General features: G+C 43.9%; 1 protein-coding gene across 3 annotated transcripts in view; it reads right to left on the reverse strand.

The window, feature by feature from the left end:
- Positions 1-26,130, reverse strand: part of LOC122804862 — a 1,319,203-nt gene that overhangs the window by 500,962 nt on the left and 792,111 nt on the right. For all 3 annotated transcript variants that reach the window (XM_044075030.1, XM_044075029.1, XM_044075028.1), the window contains one exon: positions 25,798-25,859. The gene's annotated coding sequence lies outside the window, so the exon portion shown is untranslated. The remainder of the gene's footprint in view (positions 1-25,797; positions 25,860-26,130) is intronic.

The raw sequence follows: 26,130 nt of genomic DNA on the forward strand, positions 1-26,130 counted from the left end.
AAAACATGGAACACACGACAATAGGAGTGTGGCTACCAGTAATTATCAAGGGTAACCACACACCAGGTTGGTACCACAGCAAGAAGCAGCATGGACTATCCACGGGCAAGTAACACTGGCTCAAACTGTGTACCTGTTTGAAGCCTGCTACAGACCACACACACAAACCCAGGTACCCCAGCCAGCCTTCCTGAAGACACTGCAGAGTATGAATGTCTCAACAAATACCAAACAAGGCACACACAAAGTATGACATAGGTGGCAATCCATTATGTATGGAAGAAGTAATCAGGGACCTAGGGACACAAGTGGATGGTAACCTGTCATGTGACACTCACATTGCCAAGGTGGCCAGGAAGACCTGCTATATTGCCCACCTTAATATGAAAGGATGCACATGTAGAGCTAGAGAGGTCACTGTGCCCCATACTCTTCCCTTATCAGGCCCATATGTGACAACAATGCCCCAGTTCGGATGTACCTTACCTTACACCTGCAGCAGTTAGAAAGACCCCAAATGTACCTCACCAACAGGATAAAGGGTCCAAACATTGGACATCTGCAGCCTGGCTGAAGAAACCACAGCCCAATTCAGAAGCATACTGCCCAGTCAGAGGTGATGTATGCCTGATGTACAAGGCCATGTCCAATCCAGAATGAATGGACATGCTCCACTGCAGAAACCCCAAATCCAGCAGACACACCACAGTGAGATATCTGAACCTCCACACATAGATTAATAGGATGTGCTGGAGGGACAGATCCATAACCCAGAGGCTCCTGACACTCTGGAACAGAATCCCAGTCCATGATAGGCTGAGCTCCACACTCAAACTCAACAAGAGAAATCTGGTGAAGTGCATGGGAGATAGTAGGTGTACACTGGGGCCATCCCTGTGTCACATCTAATAAAGTAAACCCTACGTGGGCATAATATGCACATTGCAACGGGTGCCGAGACCCACACACAGTCTGTCCATGCTCAAACAAGGCCAGGGCAGATAGCCTAGTATGAACCTATGAACCTATGATGATACAAATTGTGCAGGACACAAAGGATTATCACACAGCTGTCCTACCTGATGGTAGGAACCATGGTGATAATCCACAGATATGCTCTGCAGCACTCTAATATCACAAACAATACACCAAACCCACACACATTGCCAACAGCCTACCGAACAGATTCCTTCCAAACTCCCCACCAGCACCTAACTGCCAAATATCTATCCCAGGAGAGTGCTGGCCCCCTGACATTGCAGATGCTGAGGTAACAGCCAGCATCCACAAAGCACAGCACACAGCATCAATGGTACCAGATGGTGTCCTGGGTTGTGTCCAACAAGTACTGTAAGAAGAATGGAACAGCAAATAGCAGTACTGCGCACTATCAGTCCTACCACAGGATATGTACCCAAAGAGCAGTGTACAGCAACAGTGGTCCCACACCACAAAGGGGTGCCTGAATGGATACTGCAAACTATCACCCCTCAACCCCGACTATCTAGGTTGGCAAAGTAATGGAGAGGATGATCATGGATCCCATGAATAACGAGATTGGGTACCTACAGACATTGGACCCTACCCAGTGTGGCTGTCATAGGGCAGATCCTGCCCCTTACACATGTCTGACTCATGTGAAATGTGCACCAAGGCCATTGATGTGGGGAATGTGGATCACACAGCCTATCTGGACCTTGCTAAACCCTTCCATACAATACCCTAGTTGGCGGTACAGATAAGCTCACCAGCCTAACTATAAACCCCTATGCAAGTAGATGGGTTGCAAACCAGCTCAAGGACAGAACTGACCTGGTCAGACATGCTGCAGCCATGGCAGACTGCAAACCAGGTACAACTGGCATCCCACAAGGCATGGTCCTGGGACCTCTCTTGTATGCTATATATGTCACATAGGTACAGGCCAACATGGAAGGACTCTGTCTGAACAGGTTCGCAGAGGACTACAAACTGCCCACCATATCGGACCCTCCAGCTGACACAAGCAACCTACAAAAGGCACACATAGAAACAGACAAGTGGTGCCACAGCCATGTCAACAAGCTAAATGCAGAATAGTGTATAGTCAACCCCTGTGGAAACACAGTACATGGCCAGAAATTACCACATAGGTGTTAACCCAGTAAGTACATCAGGAGCAATAAGAGACCTGGGGACACAAGGTGATAGATATCCTGCATGTGACAACCATGTGTCTGTAGTGGTTACAGAAACATACCATATACCCACCTAATCATGAAGGTAAGCACAGCTTGGTTAGGGTAGGTCAATGTGCCTCTCCAGTCATCCATCAGCAGCCTCACAATTGTGTACAATGGCCCTTCAGGGATGTACCATAGCAGACACCTGCAGCAACTGGAAAGACCACACAAATACCCCACCAGGAGGATCGCAGAGCTGTAACAGATGCCATGTGTCGCCTGATTAAAGAAACTGCAGCTCCACACAGTGCCATACTGCCTGGCTGGAGGTGAACTGTGCCTGATGTATAGAGCCATGACCAACCTGGTATCAATGGACATTTGGCACCATGTAAACACTGAATGCTGGTGACCTATGCAGCTGACAGGCCTGAACCCCAGCACAGACATAAACAGGACATGCTGTACCGATTGGTCCATAACCCAGAAGCTCACTCCACTCACGACTAAACTCCCACTACAGGATATCCAGGAGTCCCTCAGTGACTGTCATCCAGAGGAATCATGATGACTGGATGGGAGATGGTAGGTGTACCCTGGATATCACCTGTATGTCACGGGTAGACAGAGGCACAGCACACTAACCGTGACATATGTCATGGCAAACACCAGTAAATGTGTGTTGAAGGACAAACACTCTCTGACTAGCATTACAAATGGACTAGGGCACATGGCCATTGTTTGTCACTGTCCACACAAGTTGTGGAATACATTAACAATGTCGGACAATCATGTACTATGCTGTCCATATCTGAACAAAATGCAACATGGTCATATCTGCACAACTGGCCCTCAACCAGTCTGGTGTGCTCACTATAAATATTACAAGCAGTGATAGGACTGAAACCGATTATACTGTCCACCACAGTGAAAGTACTGCACCAGTACACTATACGACAATACAACTGTTTGGTCAGCAGGAAAGGATGATGACAACTGTATGCAAACTATCCCATGGCGACCCTGCAGGCACAGCATAATGCCTGTTAGGTTCAGACACAAAGCAGTTGGGCAGTAAGAACACAACCTGATGTCCAACACTCAACTGTACATGTGATATATAGATGGCGTCCACACACAAACACAAATGTGGTGGTCCACAGATCCCAACATAAGGAAAGGTCACACTGGGCATGCTCGCACACTTAGATAAATGAGACGTGTCAGTCAAGAAGCCATACAAACTGCGAACTGGGCATGCTCACACACTTAGGCCATGTCACAGTTCAGCAGTTGCACACACATATCTGGCATTTCTATGTGTTAACACAGGAACCTCCCACAATACAGACATCTGCCCAGTGCACACAGTGAAGTTACAACAGAGACATAAGTAAAGTACTGGATCCCACTCATATGCAAACATCTCCCACAGTACACACGTTGTTTATAGAGATAGGGAAGGCTATGGCAATAAAGACCCACAAACAGTATATGAGCAACAGATACTTGCATCTGACAGGTAAACATATGGCCGTAGAGTGCAATACTAGACTGTTGTCCCTAGGGAATACAGAAGGCTATCCACAGTGTATTTGGCATCTGCCTCCACAGTACAGTAGGCCACTGTGCCTGTGCAAAGTTAATGCATAGATATGCTCTCCCTGTACTGATGGATAGTAACAGATGTACATACCTCTTCATCCATAATGATGTCAGCACACTATACATATGTCAGGAGCAGAAATTATACCCAGTAATGTGAATAGCATGCTCTGCTACTGCGTCTCTAACAAGTGTCATAACATAGTTAGGTAGGGGTTTGAATCCTGCAAGTGCTCAGTGTGTGTGTGAATGTGTGTGGGGGAGTAGTGTGTGCAATTCCATGTGTAAGAGAAATGTCCCTTTTGGCAACTATTACTACACAACACATGCTGCATATTCCACTGTCTAAACACTGATGATGTCAGCACCCTATAAGTACAGCAGGAGAAAGCAATCCTCCCAGTAATGCAAATAGCGCTCTGCTACTGTGTCTCTCACAAGTGTCATAACATAGTTAGGTAGGGGTTTGAATCCTGCAAGTGCACAGTGTGTGTGTGGGGGAGTAGTGTGTGCAATTCCATGTGTAAGAGAAATGTCCCTTTTGGCAACTATTACTACACAACACATGCTGCATATTCCACTGTCTAAACACTGATGATGTCAGCACCCTATAAGTACAGCAGGAGAAAGCAATCCTCCCAGTAATGCAAATAGCACGCTCTGCTACTGCGTCTCTCACAAGTGTCATAACATAGTTAGGTAGGGTTTGAATCCTGCAAGTGCACAGTGTGTGTGTGAATGTGTGTGGGGGAGTAGTGTGTGCAATTCCATGTGTAAGAGAAATGTCCCTTTTGGCAACTATTACTACACAACACATGCTGCATATTCCACTGTCTAAACACTGATGATGTCAGCACCCTATAAGTACAGCAGGAGAAAGCAATCCTCCCAGTAATGCAAATAGCATGCTCTGCTACTGCGTCTCTCACAAGTGTCATAACATAGTTAGGTAGGGGTTTGAATCCTGCAAGTGCACAGTGTGTGTGTGAATGTGTGTGGGGGAGTAGTGTGTGCAATTCCATGTGTAAGAGAAATGTCCCTTTTGGCAACTATTACTACACAACACATGCTGCATATTCCACTGTCTAAACACTGATGATGTCAGCACCCTATAAGTACAGCAGGAGAAAGCAATCCTCCCAGTAATGCAAATAGCACGCTCTGCTACTGTGTCTCTCACAAGTGATCTAACATAGTTAGGTAGGGGTTTGTATCCTACAAACGCCATGTGTAGTTTTGTCACACAGTTTGTCCATGTGTGTGGGGTGTTGTTCCCAATATTGCACGACATACATTATATCAGTAATGTCAATGCACACATGATGTATGTGTGTGCCACCTACACATATGTACCTGTGAACTGCAATAGTTCCCATGTCCGAAGCCTGCCTCATGTGAATACATGGAATATGCATCAGACAACTGTATGACTGTGGTGTTCTGTGCAGGGGCTGCATGTGGTATGTGACTAGACAGTGTGGGTTGTAGATGGTGTCATCCCACCAGCGAGGGATACATGACTGGTCTGGAGCATATAGTCCACATGTTGGTGATGAACAGGTGCAGCATGTTGTCACCTCTTGTGGGAGTGGTAACAAGTTGTTCCATAGCAATGCAGGGAATGAATGCTAAGAACCCTTCAGATAGGGTCTTGGAGCTAGAGTAATGCTCACACTCTATGTTTGGGTAGTCGCAGTACAACCATATAATGGTGTGTGTAGAGACCGTCATATTCCCAGTGTTGTCAGGAAGGCCAAGTGGGTTTCCTGGGTATGGGAGTGTGGTGTGTGCCAGGCTATGAACCTGAAGGCAGTCTAACCCACTGTTAGTTGCACATGGATAGGCTCTGATGCTTTGTGCAGTGCCACCAACCTGGGTGTGTGTGTGTATCTGAGGTGCCTTTGGATACATCCCCCCTGTTCTGGTTTGGTGCATGTGTAGGGACGACAAGCATGGTATCAGGAATGACCTGGCACTGATGGTGTGCACCTGGGAGCCTTGTACCAGGAGTCTGTTACTGCACGGATATTGCTGTACCCCATGCTAAGGACAGTTTCCACTGCATGCATCTTGAGGTTTACACTGCTGCTGTTGAGTAGCATTTCTATTAGTGTCCTATCCCGTGTGATACCTGTGTAGGTGGCTATGTAATGTCAGCCTTGCATACAAAGGCACTATGTGTGTAGCAACAGCCTCTGCCAATATACAATGGCCCATGGGTGACAGGTGCAAGCTGTCCCAAGCAAAGCAATGTGGCTTGTCCAGCATGTAATCCCACACTGACAGGCATTGGATCCCCTTTGAATGTCACTGAAACATACGTTAATTGCAGAAACTGATGATCCTGTCTACATATTGTGGCAGCATTCTTGGTGAGGGTGAGATGCTACTCAAGGCCAGGGTCATACCAGCCTGTGCCACAAGCTCAGAGAGCCCCTCTATGTCCCCTAACATGTAGTCCAGGGAGGTGCGTCAGAGGTCATACACACTGGCACAGACAATGACTGAGTCATACTTCTACATGCCTTGGAGTGACTGGTATGCTTGTGTTATGTGGTGGATCATAGTGCCCGACGGGCAGCTCAGCATGACCGTCACCTTGTTCAGCCTGGTGAGCAGGACCTCAGTGTACCTGACGATAGAGGTACCTCATACAACTGTAGCAGGTGTGTTGTCAAGCCGTATGGCCTGTGACTGTTTGGCACACAGGCTTTGTGAGCTATGTGTTGCACGTGCTCTGCTCTGGCTTAACGTTTGCTTGTGTGTCTGCTTTGCAGGTGTCAGCTGCTCAGGCAGGATGCTATTCTGAGAGTCCAATAATGTACCTGTGTGTTTCTGTGTTTGGATTGCGGTCGTGGCAGGTCTATGGGAGACTGGTACTGTATTCACTGTAGTATCCCACTCCACCTGACAGGGAATGCCAGTGCTAAGTTAAAGAGCTTAGACCCCAGTTTGGCTATGTGGTTGCATCTCTCACATGTGTTGTACGTATGTGGGAAGGGAGAGGGTTGTCTGTGTACATGAGGCAGCTGTAACATTGCCACATGACTCACAGATTCACCAACTGGACCTGAGAGTAGATCGACAGGTGACCTTTGCACATGCTACCATAGCATTGTGAATCCCATACTAAGTAACGACACATAGGGCCAATGGGGAACAAGGTACTCAAGGTGACTATGTGAGGGTGTAGTGCTCCTGATTTGTTAGTGCTGGCATATATGAATGCTGTCTTGAGCAAATGCGAGGTAAGTCATATGCAATGTGTTACAGGCAAGCTACATGCAAACAGGACAAACAGTGACGTTCTGTCAAGTGAGACATGGACATCAGTACAGTAAGCAATACAGATGTCACTAGGGATCCACAGAGGCACTGTAAATCTGCACTGCAGGTGGAATCAGTGTTTCAGGAACATAACAAGCAAACATGCATACAAACAAAGCTACAGTCAGCAGGCCTGTATGTAGACTATGCTACAACAAACAAGGTGTACGACTTCCAGTAGGTAACAGTGCATATATGCAGGCACTATAAGCCAGTACCCAGACATTCACAGGTCAGACGGGCTGGGTCCAGCCACACCCCACAAGTGTATAGACCACGTACCTTCGTAATGTTGAATAACTGGCCTGATACCCAAGTGCTCATACCTGTAATAATACACATGTCAAATAACAGACACTGAGCCCTCACTCAGCAGTTCCAGACTTAGTATGATGTATGCTACCTGTCCTGGCACCACAGTATCCTTGACATGTATGGACACTCTCCCTCCTGTCATAGTTAGTTCTGTGTTTTGGTGCTGTCATGCATGGTATGAGGTGTGACCTTGTAGTGCTAGTGTGCTCTTGTGAGCCTTGAACCTGTTGTGTAGTACTGCACAGATATCAACATCCTGAAACATCCGCATTGCAGAGTCGTGTGTGGACAGCATGCAACTCGCAGTTGACATGACCATCATTGAGTATCAATATGTACATTGTTGTATCCCCTGTGCTACCTATGTAGGTGGCCATCCCTTGACAGCCTCACCACCAGTATGCAAAGATGTGCAGACAGAACACTGTGGTAATTACTATGGGTGTACAAAACAATACAATGACATTCATACTGTAACTGCATCAGGCATGCTGGTATATACCCACAATGATATCATTACACTGTACTGTTGTCAACATCATACTATTACAACATGTCTATGTAGTCACCCTGTGCATCAGCACCATGTTAACCTGTTCCTGCACCGATTTTACAGATTGCAGGAGGTGGCACAGTTTCATCATATGCACAGGGTGTGTACCTGGTATGCCTGAGTCTGCCACTGATACAACCAATTGACATGTCTGTGTGTGTGTGTTGGTGAGGGACAGCAGTACAAGATGGGGCAATGTTGATGCAGTGTGTGCATGTATGCGTTAGCCCTAGGTGTTATCACTTTGCATGTGTGTATGAATGCACACAGTCCCACCTCATGGCTGCCATATACAGGTGTTTGTGGACAGCCACAGACTGTACCTGCCAGGTCATACAGATCACTGTCTGTGGCCACGGACATGGTACCTGTGCCTGGCAGGGGTGCTACGGACCGTATCAGGTACTAAGCCAGACTGGGTACTGTCATCAGAAGCAGGTGGTTGGTGACTGGAGACAGGTCCCTGTTGGGACTGTCCAGCGCCATGTGCACGTGGTCTCCTGGGGCGGTCTGATGACAGCACAGACCCAGCATTGCTGGGGCTGCTGCTGGCACTATGTGAGCGGCCGCGGGCCTGTTGTCATCCGCGACGGCTGCCAGCTGCTGCTGTTGCTGGCATACGGCCACGTCGATGCCTCAACCATCCACCATTGCCCTGGCTCATGGACATGTAGTTGTGGAACAGATCTAATGTGTCCCCCCAACGTCTGTCAATGACCTCGGTGAAGTTACGGATGGCAGCCGCAACATCACGCATACTGTCACTCATGGCTGTGCGACATGCTCTCAGCTCCCTCAGACCCTGTCTGGTGTACCGTTCCATACGTGACTGTGCCTGCATTACAGCCCGAAACATAGCTGAGGTTGAAAGACCTCTGTGGGCATGTCTGACAGGGGTGGTATGCCCACGGATGCTCCCACGAGAACCCCTGGACATCTGCCTGTGTGGTACCATGTCAGGACCCTGGCCATGGCTGCTGTGTGGGGATGCATGTGCCACCGATACCACATTACCCTGGTCAATGCCCACTGTATCCTGTCCATCACCTAGGGACATTGGTGACAAAGGATGTATTGGCAGGATGACTGTGCGCATTGATGGGGTCGACAGCTGTGTAGTGTCAATTGGCTGACCAATGACGGACCCTGGCACACCTACCTGTGCCATTACACAGGTATCATCATTATCACTATCCACAGCAGCTGATTCAGGTTCCCTGCTGCACAACACCAGAGCAGCACCAGAACCTGTGGGAGTAAGACAGGAAACACAGTTTACAATGTGTACACAATGTCACCACTGATACACACATGCACACATGCACACATGGGCACATGCACACATGCACACATGGGCACATGCACACATGGGCACATGCACACATGCACACATGGGCACATGCACACATGCACACATGGGCACATGCACACATGGGCACATGCACACATGCACACATGGGCACATGCACACATGCACACATGCACACATGCACACATGGGCACATGCACACATGCACACATGCACACACCTCAGTATATGAGATATCAACCCACAGACACAAACACACCTGCAATCAAACACATAGCACTACTGCTTCAGCCTATTATTACTGTTAGTATCAAGAGTATTGAAGGTAATGGTATTACACACTCACCAGCATGGATAGGCTGCCTTGCTGTTACACCAGAGGGACCTGCAGAAAAGAGACATTTATTGTCAGTGGGCACAACTGTGCCATTGATACTGTGGGCATGATACAGTTCAGTAGTGCAACAGTTAGCTTCCACAGGTGTACTGCTGATATTGAGGATATCACTCTTGCACAATAATTACCAAGATTACAGCTACAAAATGAGGACACACCTCACACATGCATAACCTAACAGTGTACAGAACGGTCAACTATACACATGGCATGTTACCTGCATGCTCCGTGTCCTGCTGCTGTGTGGCTCCAGCCTCCATCATTACACATGTATGCTGCTGCTGTTGCTGTTGGGCTGGAGCCACAACACTTAGGAGTAGTCCCTCCAGTCTGGTGAGGGGGGGATGTCTAGACACCCCACCACCTGTGGCAAGCTGCTGCCTGTGGATATCCGATGCACGCTGACGGACATTTCTAATTAAATCACTGCAGTGATGGCGTACCTGCTCATATGTCCGGTTATGTGTGCCTATGTCATTTACCCGACGGACCAGGTCTTGCCACAGTGCAGCCCTCTCCTGCTGGTTCTGGCTGGTGCGGGAAAAGAGTACAGCGAAATCCCGCACCAGGCTCTGGTGTATCTCTTCCTCCTCTGCAGCGGAGTAGACAGGGTTCCGCTGGTGAACCATAGCCCTGAAAAGGAGAAGGAAAATATGTCAGCAATATCTGTCAGCAAACTATGGCACACATAATACACATAATACTCGACTGCAGTGATATAACTTAACCACCATATATAGCATCTGTCTGTCTATTGGGGGATACACATGTAAATGACCAGATATCAGTGCTCATCCGACAACTGTGCAACAGTACCTGGCACACTCCATACGACAGACTAGTATACTGCAGCAGTCAACACACTGTTTCAGGTACAATACACAACCTCACACTGGGGGTTTGTATCAAGGTACTGTATGGGGAACATTATCAGCCCATGCACTGCACACAATGCACGTTACATATTTCACTGGTAATGCACACTACTCTTACTTGCCATAACCCTACCTACACCACAGTGACATACAGGGTAACACAGCACAACATATGGCAATGTAGTATGTGTTGATCGCAATACCTCACACACCTGTCTCTGGCCTCACACCAAGGACACACACTACCATGACAGACAGACAGTCATGGTGAGCAATCACACCAGTACACAACATGCACCCAGTCACTGGCACACTCATTCCACCTCACATATTTCGTTTGCAATGTGTTCATGGGTGTGCATTGTGTCTTAGGTAGGTAGTGTGCTTTTGGCCCTGGGCCTACAGCAGCATACTGTTATGCTACCCTGCCCCTTGTGACACATGTGTTATGATCATACCTGCTCCTTACAAACAGTTACACAGGGTGACTCATATGGCATATTACCTATCTGCATAACATTCAGCAGGGGTATGTCTGACATCTACTCATGGGGAGCCTTGCTTCTTAATTCTGTGTGGTCTACTACAGGGTATGTCGTATCTGTGGGTAGGGTCCTGTACCTCCACCATGTGCTCTATACTGCAGTGACAAGGACGACAGACATAGGTAATTTGTGTTGTGGATGTTGGAGGTGTTACCATGGTTGTTAGACAACTGTCATGGGTGTGACCGAACTATGTATATCCAGCAGTGGTAACCTCTATGTAGGTAGTCTGTGTGCTCTGTGGTCTTGTCAGTCACTCTGCATAGGTATTGTGTTTGAGTGCATTGACACAGTTACTTGCATATGTCTGTGTCCTTCTCCATATCTGTAGCTGTCATGGGAGGTACATACCGTGTAGGACATTGTGGGGTGTGGAGGGGTACAGTGACCTACATGTCCATAGCTGACACACCATGTCCGCTGACACATTCCATGTACAGGTATTACAGGACTAGTGTGCCACTGTGTATATCAATGGGGAGCCTATTGTACACTTGTTGCCCCTGTTCCCCTGACACATGCAGTGGTGGGCAGGCATGCACATATGTGGTGGTTACTGGTGTCAGTGTTTTTGAATGGGGTATGGTACTCCAGTATCCACACTGGTGTTCACTCCATGCCTTTGACACCAGGCACCTGTTGCAAGACATCTGCACACATGTGCCTCACACAGTATATATATATATATATATATATATATATATATATATATATATATATATATATATATATATATATATATATATATATATATATATATATATATATATATATATATATATATATATATATATATATATGTTTGTATATATGTATATAATATGTATATATAGATGTAGATATATACATATAGATGTGGGGAGAGAGTGAGAGAGAGAGAGACAGAGGGAGAGTGAGAGTGAGAGGGGGTGGGACAGAGAGAGAGAGATAGTCATATACAGACATATCTGTTGTCAGTCAGATCTATCTGTATATGTATATGTATCTACATATATCTATATATGTATGTGTGTATTACATATATCTGTACATACATATTCTACCAATCTCGATGTCTGTGCAGTAAGTGAGAACCTGGTTCAAGGCTCCTGAGAGCACACCAGCGGTACCAGGCTATACCTCGTATCATGCTTTTTGGCCCCAGGACTCGGGACAAAACAAAAAGGGAGGGGGTGTGTCCATATTCATGAAGGACACCCACACCTCCAGGTTAGTGGCAACACATGAAGCATCAGAGACCATCCAGGTGCAGATAACCGTAGGCAAACCTGCTATACAACTGGTAGCATGTTACAGACCACCCTCCCAATCTCAGGAACCACAGTCAGCCTTCCTGAAGACATTGGAGGATATGAATGTCCCACCACACACCATCATATTGGGAGACTTCAACTACCCTAACATACACTGGGTGCATTATTCTACCCCAAACACCCTAGCCCAAAGGTTCCCGAATTCACTAAGTCAAATGCAATGGAACAGCTAGTCACCTCTCCCACAAGGGAGATAATATACTAGACCTGATCATCACAAACATGGGGACAATGTGCTACACACTGGAAGTATACCCCTCACTAGTCACATCTGACCACAGACTAATCCCCTGGATATACATATCCCACCTCCCCCACAACACAAAAGACTACAGTGGGAAACCTCTCACATGCCGACTTTACACTTCTTATAACTGAGTTGGTATCCTTTATGCCCACTGGGCCAGTGGAAACCACATCCCACAATGCAGACACCTTCACATATGCTTTCTACGGACATCTCCAAGAATGCATGGATCATGCAATCCCAAATAAAACCAAGACCCTCTCCACCAAGGGCAGGCATCCTGTCTGGTGGACCCCAGCATTGAACAAATTGTATAACAACAGAAGGTAGCTACTGCACGGCAGAGCAGAATTCCATAGAGATAAGGCATCTCTGATCAGCACTAGTAGAAAGATACGTTCTGTCGTACAAACATGCAAGGCCAACAATGAGAGGGACATCGCTATGGACACTACAGATAACCACAAGGCCTTCTTCTGCTATGTTACACACCTGGGTGGGAACCCTCAGATATGTTCAAAGTTAGTTCACAGTGACAAAAGCTACACTGAACACACAGATAATGCCAACATTCTGGCAGACAGGTTCAGTGCAGAGTTCTCCCTCCCTCACCCACACATGAGGAATTACTTATCCCAGCTGACTGTAACCTCCCTGTCATCTCAGATGTCCAGCTGGGAACCACCCTCAGCAAAGCTGTAAACACAGCATCAATGGGACCCGACGGTATTGCAGGTTGCATGCTACGTGAACTCCAAGAGGAGCTACACACGCACATTAAATGCTATTCAACCGTAGCCTTACTACAGCATATGTACCTGGACACTGGCATACAGCAACAGTAGTCCCACTCCACAAAGGAGGCACCTCTACAGACCCTGGTAACTACGCCCCATAAGCTTAACCAGCCTGGTCTGCAACGCTATGGAAAGAATCATTATGGAACTCATACACAGAGACATTGGGGACTTAGACACTTGATCCCACCCGGTTTGGCTTTGTAGAGGGCAGATCCTGCCTTATGAACCTGGTTGACCTTTTCAAATCAGTCACTAGAGCCATTGACGAGGGCACAGCGGTCCATACAGCCTACCTGGACTTGCCTACGGCTTTCGACACAATACCGCACTCTGGCATCATAGACATGATCAACAGCTGAAATGTAAATCCATATGTCACAAGATGGGTTGCAAACCGGCTAACGGATAGAAACCCTACAGTCAAACTCACTGGTGCCATGTCAGACTCAGAGCCAGTCACAAGTGGTGTCCCACAGGGCTCTGTCCTGGGACCGCTCATGTTCGGCATATATTTCTCAGATGTGGAAGCAGACATGGGAGGGTAGTGGCTGACAATGTTCAAAGATGACTGCATACTAGGCGCCATAGTCGATACACCAGCTGACACATACATCCTACAGAAAGGCCTCACGGACACCGACAACTGGTGCCGGAGTCATGGCCTTAAACTGCATGCCACGTAATGTATAGTCATACCCTTTCGGACGGACAAGGTACCCACATATTATCACATAGACAGTAACCCACTGAGTACAGACAAAGTAATCGGAGACCTGGTGACACTGATCGATACTGACCTCTCATTTGACACCCACGTTGCCAAAGTGGTTGGATAGACTTCCTACCTTGCCCACCTTATCATGAAGGGATTCACATCCAGATCAAAAGGGGTCATTGTACCCCTATACTCCTCCCTTATCAGGCCCATGACTGTGTACTATGCCCCATTTGGTATGTACCTCACCTGGCACTTGCAACAGCTAGGGAACCCTATAAGTACATCACCAGGAGGATCAAGGGTCTCCAACAACTTTCATATGCTGCCAGACTAAAGTAACTCATGCTCTATTCCATAGCATACTGCCTACTTAGGGGTGATCTGTGCCTGATGTACAAGGCCATGTCCAATCAGGTATTGATGGACATGTTCCACCTCATACAATCCAAATCCATCAGAACCACAACAGCTACAGATTTAAACCTCAGCACACATATGAATAGGACATACTGTAGGGACAGATCCATCACTAAGAGGCTTCCCATACTGTGGAACAGGATCCCAGTTCATGTTAGGCAGAGACCCTCACTGACACTCTTCATGTGAATTCTTGACGAGTGGATGGGAGATCATAGGTTTACACCAGGGGTCATCTCTGTGTCACTACTAGACAGAGGCACAGTAAACTAATGCTATTATGTACTGGGGTCTTCACTGTGTCACTACTATACAGAGGCGCAATTTTCTAAATCTATTCTATACACTGTCTGCAGATAGCCTAGTACTAAACTATGACACTGTGAAACTATATATGTCTATGTATTTCTACATCCCTCTCTATCTATGTATACACATATGCATATTATATATATATATATATATATATATATATATATATATATATACATACATATCTCGATATACATACGTATACACATGTTATATATATATATATATATATATATATATATATATATATACTCCTTTTTAGTTCCACATATGTATACACACAGTAACGTACTGCTGAACATCCATTACTGTACAACCTACTTGTACATTGCACTACAACCTACATTGCTATGTGCACATAGCTACCTTCACATACATATGTATGTAGAGCCTTCAGTGACAGTTGCAGTATGTCCCTGGCCCTATGCACATCTTCATATACATAGATACAGACCAATAACACATCTGGAGGGTTCACAGTATGTAGACTATTATAGTAGTACTTTACATTACCTGTGTTTGTTGCAGCTGTTTGCGTAGGCTTGCAGTTACTTGGCCTGCTGTCAGCCTCTTTGTTTTGTTGTTACAGGTTTTTTTTTCTCTTTCTTTCTTTCTTTCTTTCTTTCTTTCTTTCTTTCTTTCTTTCTTTCTTTCTTTCTCTCTCTCTCTCTCTCTCTCTCTCTCTACCTCCAGCGGGTGCAATGAAAGTATTGCATGTGTGGACTGGGAGTACAGGATGCTTTTGTAGGTATCTGCACATGTCCATGTGATGGCCTCTGCACCAATTGTTAGCCAGCATTTACTAATTGCATGCAGCCTGTTGTGTAGTGATTGCAGTTCTCACTGTGATTACAGGACTGTGCTATAAAAGGTCTGTTAGGTAGGCGTAGCCCTTTCAGATTATCAGGGTGGGGACCATGCTGGTTTGCTGTGGACACTGTTCTGTGAGTGTAAGGGTTGGTATGTCTCTCATATTTCAGGCTGTGTTGTAGACACTGCAATGCATGTTGTTCTGTAAGCTGAGTATTCCTTCCTCCAGTGTCCTCTTCTCCGTGTGTATGTAAACTGACACCTACGACTAGTAATACTGTGTATATGGGTGTGTGTGCTTTCCTGTGGGGATTGTGGTGTAACTGGTATATAGCAGTGGCTCTTGCAATCTGTTGCTATGGCTTCAATATTTGGCCTTTACATTCACTCCTTGTATGCCTGCTAGGTGTCTTTCCTGTAATGTGTTGCTATGGCTTTCCTATTTTCCATTTACATTCACAGCTTGTAATGCTTGCTAAATCTGTTTGGGCAGCAATTCCCTATGTGTTTGTTGTGGTAGGGTGTTACTGCATGCAGTGTGGTCTGGCCATGGTGTGGGCCTTGACACTTACAAGGGTATTTGATCATGCTGCTGAGCAGGCCTCAGATACTCTCAGGTGCATCTTTTATCAGCCTCATGGAATGGTACATAGCAGTGGGATACTCCAATGACATATTCTGATATTCTGCAGTTGTGACTGTGGGTTATTTCAAGCATATGTATTAGTACACCATTTGTGACGTGCAGGTGGTGCATACCTTCAGTCATTCATAGTTACCATTGCATGTGTAGTTACACCTTTCTGCCTACTGTTAGTACATTTGACAGGGTGTCAGTGGGGCACAGTTGACATTTGTTTTCACATCAGGGACATCCCTGTAACTCAGTCACAGTTGCTATGTCTGATCTCTTAACTATTCAACTATGGCAGTGTTTATCCTGCTCTGAGTATGTGTGTGGCTTGCCAGATGCTACTGTGACATTATTACCTAGTAGCTACCAACTAGCATGACTGTTTCTCAGCACACAGTACTATTTTACAAATCCACTAGATTTGACAGTAAATATACATGACATGCTTTGTGTACTAGACTTGCTATATTCCCTTTACATTAATTCCTACTATTTTATGATATATTTCTTTCAGCACAATGTTCTTGTATAGCAGTCATGGCTTAGTGGTAAGTCATGCAGACTAGTGTTTCCAAGGTCCTGGGTTCGAGACTGAGGGAGGTATTTTATTTTGCTGCTGAGAAAACTACAGGCCTTGTCATTCAGAGTGACTAAGGCACTTTTAAGCAGTTGTAAGCGGGTTAGCGCTGGTTTGCGCAGAGGTCACGCATGCGCACTGCCGCTTAGCTTCGCGCACACACGCTTAGCTAAGCGCACAGAAGCGCACACCCGCTTACTACTGCTTAAAAGTGCTTACTCTCACGCACACCCATGCTATTTTCTTTTAAAGAAAAGAAAATGGGGAGATAGGAAAGTGGTGAAAAAGGGGGCACAAAGAGGGTAGGACAGTAGGAAAACAAGCTCGGGTTTTGCAGGAGGGATGTAGGAAAGGCCCATAGCTGCCCATTTCTTCATCAGCAACAGCTGTGCATATGTTTGTAATTTGGTGTGAAATTTGAAACCTTCCACCCCTGAGAGAGGTGTGAGGACAACAATAATATTTGTTGTACAGCCAATTGTAATTGCCAGTTTACATGTCCAGCAGACATGTGTGCAAAATGGGCAGCTATGTATGGGGCATAATTTTTCTGTGGGTACAGAGTGCCCTTTTTTTTTCAGGTGAGAGTGGTATGTCAGGTACGGGAAGTCGGTATAGCTGGGGAGGTAGGTAGGGGAGGTTAACAGACAAGACAAACAAGATGCATACAGGGGTGGTGTATGACACATGTGGGGGGGTTACACAATTGACGGGGATGGATGTTTGGATATCTCGAGCCCATGAGCCCACAGATGGCAACAGTGGAACTGAGATCCCCACCCATGGGCAGTTGCCACTGTGCCTTCACTGCCCAGGACGGGGCTGTGCTGGGGGCTGTGTAGGACGGGCAGCAGGCATGCCCGTGAGTTGTGCCACCCATGCCTCAAGCTGGCGTAGGGGCCCAAGCACAGCGTGCCGGATCTCCCTACGCACCACAGTCCGGACACTATGGAGGGTGAGTGGATGTTCTCCTCCGGCCACGCTTGCAGAGGGGGGATGAGCCCCATCCCCTGCAGTGCTTCCACCTGCAGGTGGCACAGGGCCACTGGAGGAGGGTCCGGCCTGGGCACTACTGCCAGGTGCACTCGCCAGCTGAGGTGGGAGAGGTGGGTCCGCTGGAACCCGCCTTCCCTGTCGTCCTATGTTTTGCATTATTTAGTGACAGTTTGGGTTAGTAACATGCAATACCATTCACAATTAGTTGTAACAGCATGCATTAGTATTCCCATTAACCAAACACCCATAAATTCAAGCCGTTGAACAGCAAGCATAACACATGCATAATTTGAACAACAGTACACATTCCAACAACATGCAGGGTTGAGTGATGGCAACAGGCCATCAGGTTTGGATGTATGAACAGGGCACATGCATCAACGTACATGCAAATATGTATGAACCAACAGGACAATTGTCCAGGGGTGTTAATTGTGAATACACATACCCATTTCACGTGGAATGGATTATTTGTGGTTATAGGGTAGGGTGAAGAAATATTTCATTAACAACTTCAAATACCTATACATATGCTGTACATTTCTACTAGCTGCAGATATATACACACTACAGGTCTGACTACAGTTTCCTATGTGACAACTTATGCATGTTGGTGATAGGAATGTTACTGCTACATCAATATACATTTCATTTTTATTCATACACATTCATATCTGGCTCTGTTCAGCTACATCATCCTGCTACATTTGCTTTATATGGCTCTAGACAACTGTGGATGTTTGGTATTTCATACAACCATACTATCTGCATATTGCAAACTGAGAGCAACATATCCAGATTTTGGGACACACATTCCAGCTTCAGTACTTTTTTCAACACATGTTGCTGTTTGGTTGTGCCTGTCACATTCATTTCATTCTGTACTGACTGCAGTATACTTTATTCAGGAGTTATTACTACTTTATTGGTGGATTCATACCTCTTTCTCACACTCTCTCACTTGTTTTATTTTTACAATTCAGGATGGTACTTAATTCTAGGCTTTATTGACATGTTTTACTTAGTTATAACAATCCTTTCCAACAGTCTCACTTGTGTCATGTTTCAGAATTTAAACAGGGATATATTTCACACATGTGTTTTACTCAGCTTCTGTAGCTGTACTTTTCAGCCTGCTGCAGGTTATGTACTATTATATTACAGGTGGAACATCTTTATTTCAGACTTGTTTCATTTTTATTTTTGGATTACAGGCTGCATCACACTTATGTAATCAAACAATACTAGCAAAATCTCTCTTACACTGTTACTTGCACATTTTATTAATAAGTGACTACACTGCACTCTTTTGCAAGCTGTCATACTTATATTTTTTACAGTTACAGGGAGAGAATTACTGACCTGCCTGGTGGCGCAACTGCACCAGCCTATCGGCATAGGCTCGACAGTTCATGGAACGGACACCTGCAGCTGTAATATAAATGAAGTAATATTGGAATACACATCTCCATAATATCAGCTAGGTTAATTTCTTACATAAATAATTACATGTAACTTACTCAGTAGTGGGGCGTTGGGCATTTGCCGGGCCTCCTGGATCCAACGGTTCAGTTGGTCCTGCTTCCGTCTCTTCAGGTCCGCATGGTGGTGACGGACCTGTTCACCAGTCCTTGGTATTCCTGTGGCACTGGTGAGATCATGTGCCAACCGGTCCCACGCCTCAGCCCTATATGCTCCCCACAGGACCTGGCCCTGCATGAGTTGGGCCTCATGATCATGGACGAGGAGCCAAACCATATATTTGGACTCCTCAATGCCCCACCTCTGTGCTCGGAAGCAACTACCCTCTCCTACACCTGCCATCCTGACTGCAAATCGGTTCCACAATCAGTTATGCTGTGTATTCCCACCTATGGGGCTTATATATGCCATTTTTCCCACACTTATCTGTGATTGGCCATTTTGGAATTGTATCAGCTTCACAAAACCTGCTTTGTCATGCTCCTCTTTCCATTCATTCCTATATATATGCTATTACTGCATTTCTAAGAGCAACTGTCATGGCTTAGTGGTTCAGTACTTTGACTATGGTGCATGATATCCTGAGTTTGAGCCTGGCCATTGCTTTTTATATTTTATGACTGTCTGCACAGGCCAGGAGGTGTGTCTGTGTAAAGGCAATTTTGATACAGCTTGCTCAACGTTGCTCATTGGTTAGCTTGTTGGTGCGGTGCGCAGCTCCGCGCAAACGGGTCAAGCTGGCTTATGCGCCGTTTGGCTGTCAGCATGCATATTACACTCAGCTCAGCTATGGGCACACAGTTTCAGCGTGTTGGAACTCTGCTCAACCCCGGCCACTCCTTCTACACCTGTTAAACCACTACTCACCTACGGGCACTCATTTTACACCTGTTAAAACACTGCTCACCTACGGGCAGATATACTCAGCTTGTTAGAGTGTAGCTCAGCTATGGGCATTTCTGACATTTCTTCTTTTTTTATTTCACACATTTCTTCACAATACATGGCCCATTTCATTACATTTTACATAAAAATAATTTTATACATGTACATATATGTCAGGGAATTGTTTCGTGCTTATTTCACTAAAAATAAAAATTGATGTTGTGCGGGCTCAAACCATGACTGCCTCCTCTTCAGCCAACATCTCTACCGTTACACTATTGCTTCCTGGCTTACTTTGCATATTTAGTTCTTATATGCTTTTCCACTGACTGCTAACTGTGGCTAAGCGACGGGCACGCCCGCGCAAACGAGCGCACTCACGGGCAAACATCTTTAAAACTTATAAAAAATATATAACATGTTCATTTTTACATTTTATGTTCATAGTCTGTGGGGGCATGTGTTGTGTTGTGTTTATTCACATTTACACGGACTCTGTCGTGGGGGTTTACTTTCGGGACTTTTACTCTTCTGGGGGCATGTCCATTTGTAGGGCTCGCCCTTCGGACACGCCCCCTACTGTCTTACATGGACCGTGTTAACCTTAGGTGTGATTCAGCATGCCCTCATGCATATGCATGGCATGCTGATGTCACACTGTTTAACTGCAGCCTTCGTGTAAGCCTTGTATCTCTTACAAGGAAGCTTTGTGAATCCTGCCTGGCATTTTTTATGTTACTAAAGATGGCATTTCTTATGTTACTAAAGATGACATTTCTTATGTTACTAAAGATGACATTTTTATGTTACTAAAGATGACATTTTTTATGTTACTAAAGATGGCATTTCTTATGTTACTAAAGATGACATTTCTTATGTTACTAAAGATGACATTTTTATGTTACTAAAGATGACATTTTTTATGTTACTAAAGATGGCATTTCTTATGTTACTAAAGATGACATTTCTTATGTTACTAAAGATGACATTTTTATGTTACTAAAGATGACATTTTTTATGTTACTAAAGATGGCATTTCTTATGTTACATTCTAGATCAATGTCATGCAGAAAGACACTGGCAACCATGAGTTAACTAGATATCAGCTTTCATCTACAGCATTTTAATTTAAGTGTAATAACTTATTACAAAGAATTTCTCAAGTAAACTCTTTCAGAAATGGATACCTCTCAACTGTACAAATTTTATCAGTGTCCAGAATTTTGGCTCATATTTTTGGTCCATTCCTTATAAAATGTGTGGTTTTCTGGCAAATCACCAAGGACTGAAGTTACTAAATAATGGCATACACTTGAGTGTAAGACTTCATATCCTTTAGAAAATGGATGTTAATGGAAAACCTGTTATTCTGGCAGCCAGGTTTGTAAGCGCAATATTTTAAAATCTGTCCCTATTTTTGGGCCTTTGTCTACTCATTCATTTTGGGTCTGAACAGATTTCTTGTGCTAACAGGTGGAGAGGTATGGGTAAATATTTGTTAAACGTGCATACATTAGCATTGTTGTCTCACAGCAAGAGGTTCTCTGCTTCAAATCTCAGCTGGGGTGACTTCTGTGTGGAGTCTGCATGTCCTCTTTGTGTTTATGTAGGTTTCTTCCTTGGCTCTAGATGATTGTCACTGTTGAAGTGACACCCAAACCCCATGTGCAAAAATGGAAAAAGACATTGAGGATGGATGGATGCATATACTGCACACATACTGAAGTAGTGTATATTAGGTACTAGGTCAGTCAGCTAGGTCTGACAAAATAACTGTGTCTGTGGAAAAGCACTAAACATATCTGAATTTGCCTACATGCCAGCAGGTAACTTCCTTTATGCATAAACATAAAGGAACTTCTAATATGCATGAAAATAAAGGAAGTATAAGAAAAAGAAACTGGAAATAAGAACTGAATGCATGAAAAAGATGAAGGAAGAAAGCATAGGTGTGTTGCACGAACATCAGTGCAAGGCACTATAAAAGATAACTGGCATGACTGTTTTTTCACTCATACCTTGAGTATCATATTTTTTAATGTACTACCACTGTTTGTTAGCTTAGCCTTTGAGCACTAATGTGTAGAGTAGTGTAGGTTTCTGGGAAGAAGACATAGCAGAATGCCATATGTTAATAAACAGTGGTAAAATGTGAGAAAAAATATATGGAGTGAATACTGCGGTCCTGTTGGCAGGAATGAGTAACTATTTCATTCAGTAACTAGTGCATAAACTGTTGTTAAGCACTTGCAGTACACACAGTAAGTTAACTCTAAGCAAAACTGGATCCAAGGAAAAATTTAAGTCTTAAATGTACTCATCTGTTTTAACATGAAAGCATGGTAGTGTTGGATTAAAGCTAAATAGGGATTTATTATTCAGTTTAGTTAATATATCTTCAGCCTTCTTATAATTCCATTGTTTTCAGCCTAGTAAAGCCTGTACAACCCTTAAAGGAGTGTGAGTTTGCTTATACAGTTCTGATAAATTAAAAAAAGGGATGGAACTAAATCTGCACACAGCAAATTATACTATACAGATTCACTGAGTAGTGAAATTATACAGAAAAATTGCAAAGAAACCCCCCTCAAATACTGGTGAGTAAAAACGTTGGTAAGAATGTAGTCCGAGTCAGAGGCAACCTTACAAAAATGGAACTGAGGGAGCTACTGCGATATGATGCTTACTAAATTGGACAAGAGGGGCTTAGCAGCAGTAGCTGACTGACCATACAGTCACACAATAGTTTTATTTATATCTTTATTAAATGACTAAGTGAACTGCTCTGAAGACCCTTTTCAGCTATGATCCAAGTCAAATGACAAACAATACAAAGTCAAATCATGGCTACGGCAACAGTGAATAAAGTGATTTTAATAATACAGTATTAGTTGTAACAGTAATAATAAAGCAGCTAAGGTTGAATATTTGAGGACAATTTTCAACACTATACTTTTAATCTGACATTTCATTTTACAGGACAAGCATAAATTATTGTATTACAAAGCTTTTCATTTTTGATTACTGCTATCCAGAACTGACATAGAAATATTTCACTATATATCATAATGCAGAAGCATTTTAAGTTTTTTTTTTTTTGCCTGCCGACTATATTCATTTTTCTAAACTTTTATAATTTTTATATTTAACCAGCTGCTGACATAGAAATGAGGCTAGTTAAGATAAAAGAAAACTATGAAAGTTTGAAGTTGGTGTACAGCCCTGAGTTCCATTTCCAAAGGATTATTCAGGTATGAAGCATGATTTGTTATAAATGCTAACAACTCCTGTAAAACATTTAAGATCTTTCTGGCATATGTCTCAACTTCTTTGCTCAAGAATTCTGGGCAAAGTCAAAATAATGGGAGGAGAAAGGTAAAAAATCAGGTATAATTTTAATCTATTACTCAAATTTGCTTAAAAAGTTAATAGAACAACAGATTTTGGATCAATATGCATTTTCTGAAGAATATGAAATATGTGAATCTAATGTCAGGCATTGTTGACTGACTATAATCCTAAGTGATTTAACAGAAAAAACGTTTATGAGTAAAAGAGCAAACATGTGAGGCAAAATCAGGTATGTTCTGCAAACTGAAGGATGGATGAGAGGCATTGTTTGTGATAAGACTGAAGGCAGTGGTTTACTAGGTGATGAATTGTGGCACTCCTAAAGACATACCCAGCCATGTATTATTACATTAGTGCCATCTCCTGGTTAAATCATATGATGCCCCAATGGGAAACTTATTTTAATGCTATGAAAAACATAGAATCATGCCATATGCAGAAACATGACAAAAGAATTAAATGATAGCAAGATATCAAAAGTTTCAGCATCATCATCATCAATCCCCTTTTTCTCATTTTTATACAGTTTTGGGGTGTTGGGTCACCTCTCTCAATTCATTGCCATTCTCCAACCTTCTTTGACAGTCATGCCTGTCTGTCACATGTCTTCTCTCACAAAATCCATCCATCATTTGGCTAGATAACCTTGTTCCCTTGCCATCTTCCTGTATTTCTGAAATCTTCTTAACCTGATCACCTTCTGCTTTCCTGCACATGTGCTTGAACCATTGTAATCTGATGTCTTTCACCTTCTTTGCAAGTGGAGCTACTTTGGCTTCTGCTCTCGTCACCATTTCTTCATCTGTTGCACAGTGTGTATCCTACCACTGATCTCAGGCATTTCATCTCCATCACCTCTAGCTACCTCAGTTGCTTTGCCTTTACTGTACACGTTTCTGTGCCATACAAAATGACAAATTATATCACTGTTTTTTTTTCAGCTTCTTTGGCATTCTTGTGACACAGACTGCCCCTGACTCTTTGAGTCAGTTGGCTTCTAGCTTTGACCTCCTCATTCAGACTTTCCTTCTCCTCAACCACTCCTCCCATATACTTGAAGCTTTAATCTGCTCCACTGTTTCCCTTCTATTTCAGTTTTCAGCTTCTTCTGATTATCCCCCATCCAAGCAGTTCAGGTTCAAATTAGGATGAACCACAACCAACCTGATGTTTGCAATGAGAGATACAGTGAAGAAGAAGCTGGAGGTGAGGAAGGAGTCCAACTGGTTCCTAGACTTGCAGAAAGTGGATGACAAGGTCCCAAGAAAGCTGATTTGGGCTGTCCTATGATGGTTCAACATCTCAGCAGCATTGGTAGAATGATTGCAGGCTGTATAGATGGAACCAATGATACAAGTACAAACAGTGTTCGGACTATCAGAGGGGTTCTCAGTGAGCCTAGGTGTGCATTAGGGTTCATCTCTGAACCCGCTGCTGTTTGTACTGGTGACTGATTCCTCAGTAAACAAGTCAGAGGGAAAACATCAACAAAGATGCTATATGTAGATGATGTGGCATTACAAGCAGTCCTTGAACAGGAACTTCAACAAATTACAGGGTAATTGTATGCAAAATTGAAGGTGCATGGGATGAAACTGAGTACAGACTGAGTACAGACAAGCCAGCTGACATGGCAGCAAAAGTTTCATAATATTCAGCAACTCCTACAATAAATAGTATGTCCACAAGTAAGTCATATCCCCTCTCCAGAGTACACATCATATTTAAATGTTGCAAAAGAACAGTTTCCTAATCTAAGACAAACTGCACATGCAACGAAAAACTAATATTTATGTAAACTCCTACTCCCTCAGATATGATTTAGTTGTGAATTCTTTGTTTAGATCTTAGTCCAACAGCAAACTCAGTTCACTTGGTAACTTGCTTTCAATGAATAAAACATAATTATTCCTGTCACTTCTTACTACACTTGGTTTGCATACTTAGTCAAAACACAAATGTAATAAAGACAGATATGAGATTCCAAAGTTTTACCTAAGTAATACAATAAGTAAAATGTTTAATGCTACAACTAATTCCTAGAAGTTATGATATTGCATAGCATAATGAATGCTTGATGTATTTTAATACAAATGTGAGTACCTTCACTAGATATAAAATGAATAACAGATAACATTGAAATTTTCTGCAGTCCCTTGGTTCTTACCTTGAAGCACAGGCAGTGGACTGAAATTGCTGTTCAGAACATAAATATGGTTTTCTGGCACCCTGAAGAGGAAAAATATTAAATTTAGACTGGCAGAAACAAATCTATTTTATTTTTGCCACCTACTAACTGCATTTTACGTAAATGAATGATGCACATATTTGCAAGTTTTTAACAAGCATTTGATAAACATTGCTAAGTCAATGCTAAGTAGAACTTCCAAGAAAAAAAGTAATTAAAATATTATAACCACTTCATTAGAAAATGAGTGAAAGGGCACGACACAATGGAAGAAATGCTGTTTTTTATAATCAGTGATACAAAATACATTAT

The sequence above is a fragment of the Protopterus annectens genome, chromosome 6.part0 (assembly GCF_019279795.1).
Source record: "Protopterus annectens isolate FY-2018-M chromosome 6.part0, PAN1.0, whole genome shotgun sequence".
Classification (NCBI taxonomy): domain Eukaryota; kingdom Metazoa; phylum Chordata; order Ceratodontiformes; family Protopteridae; genus Protopterus; species Protopterus annectens.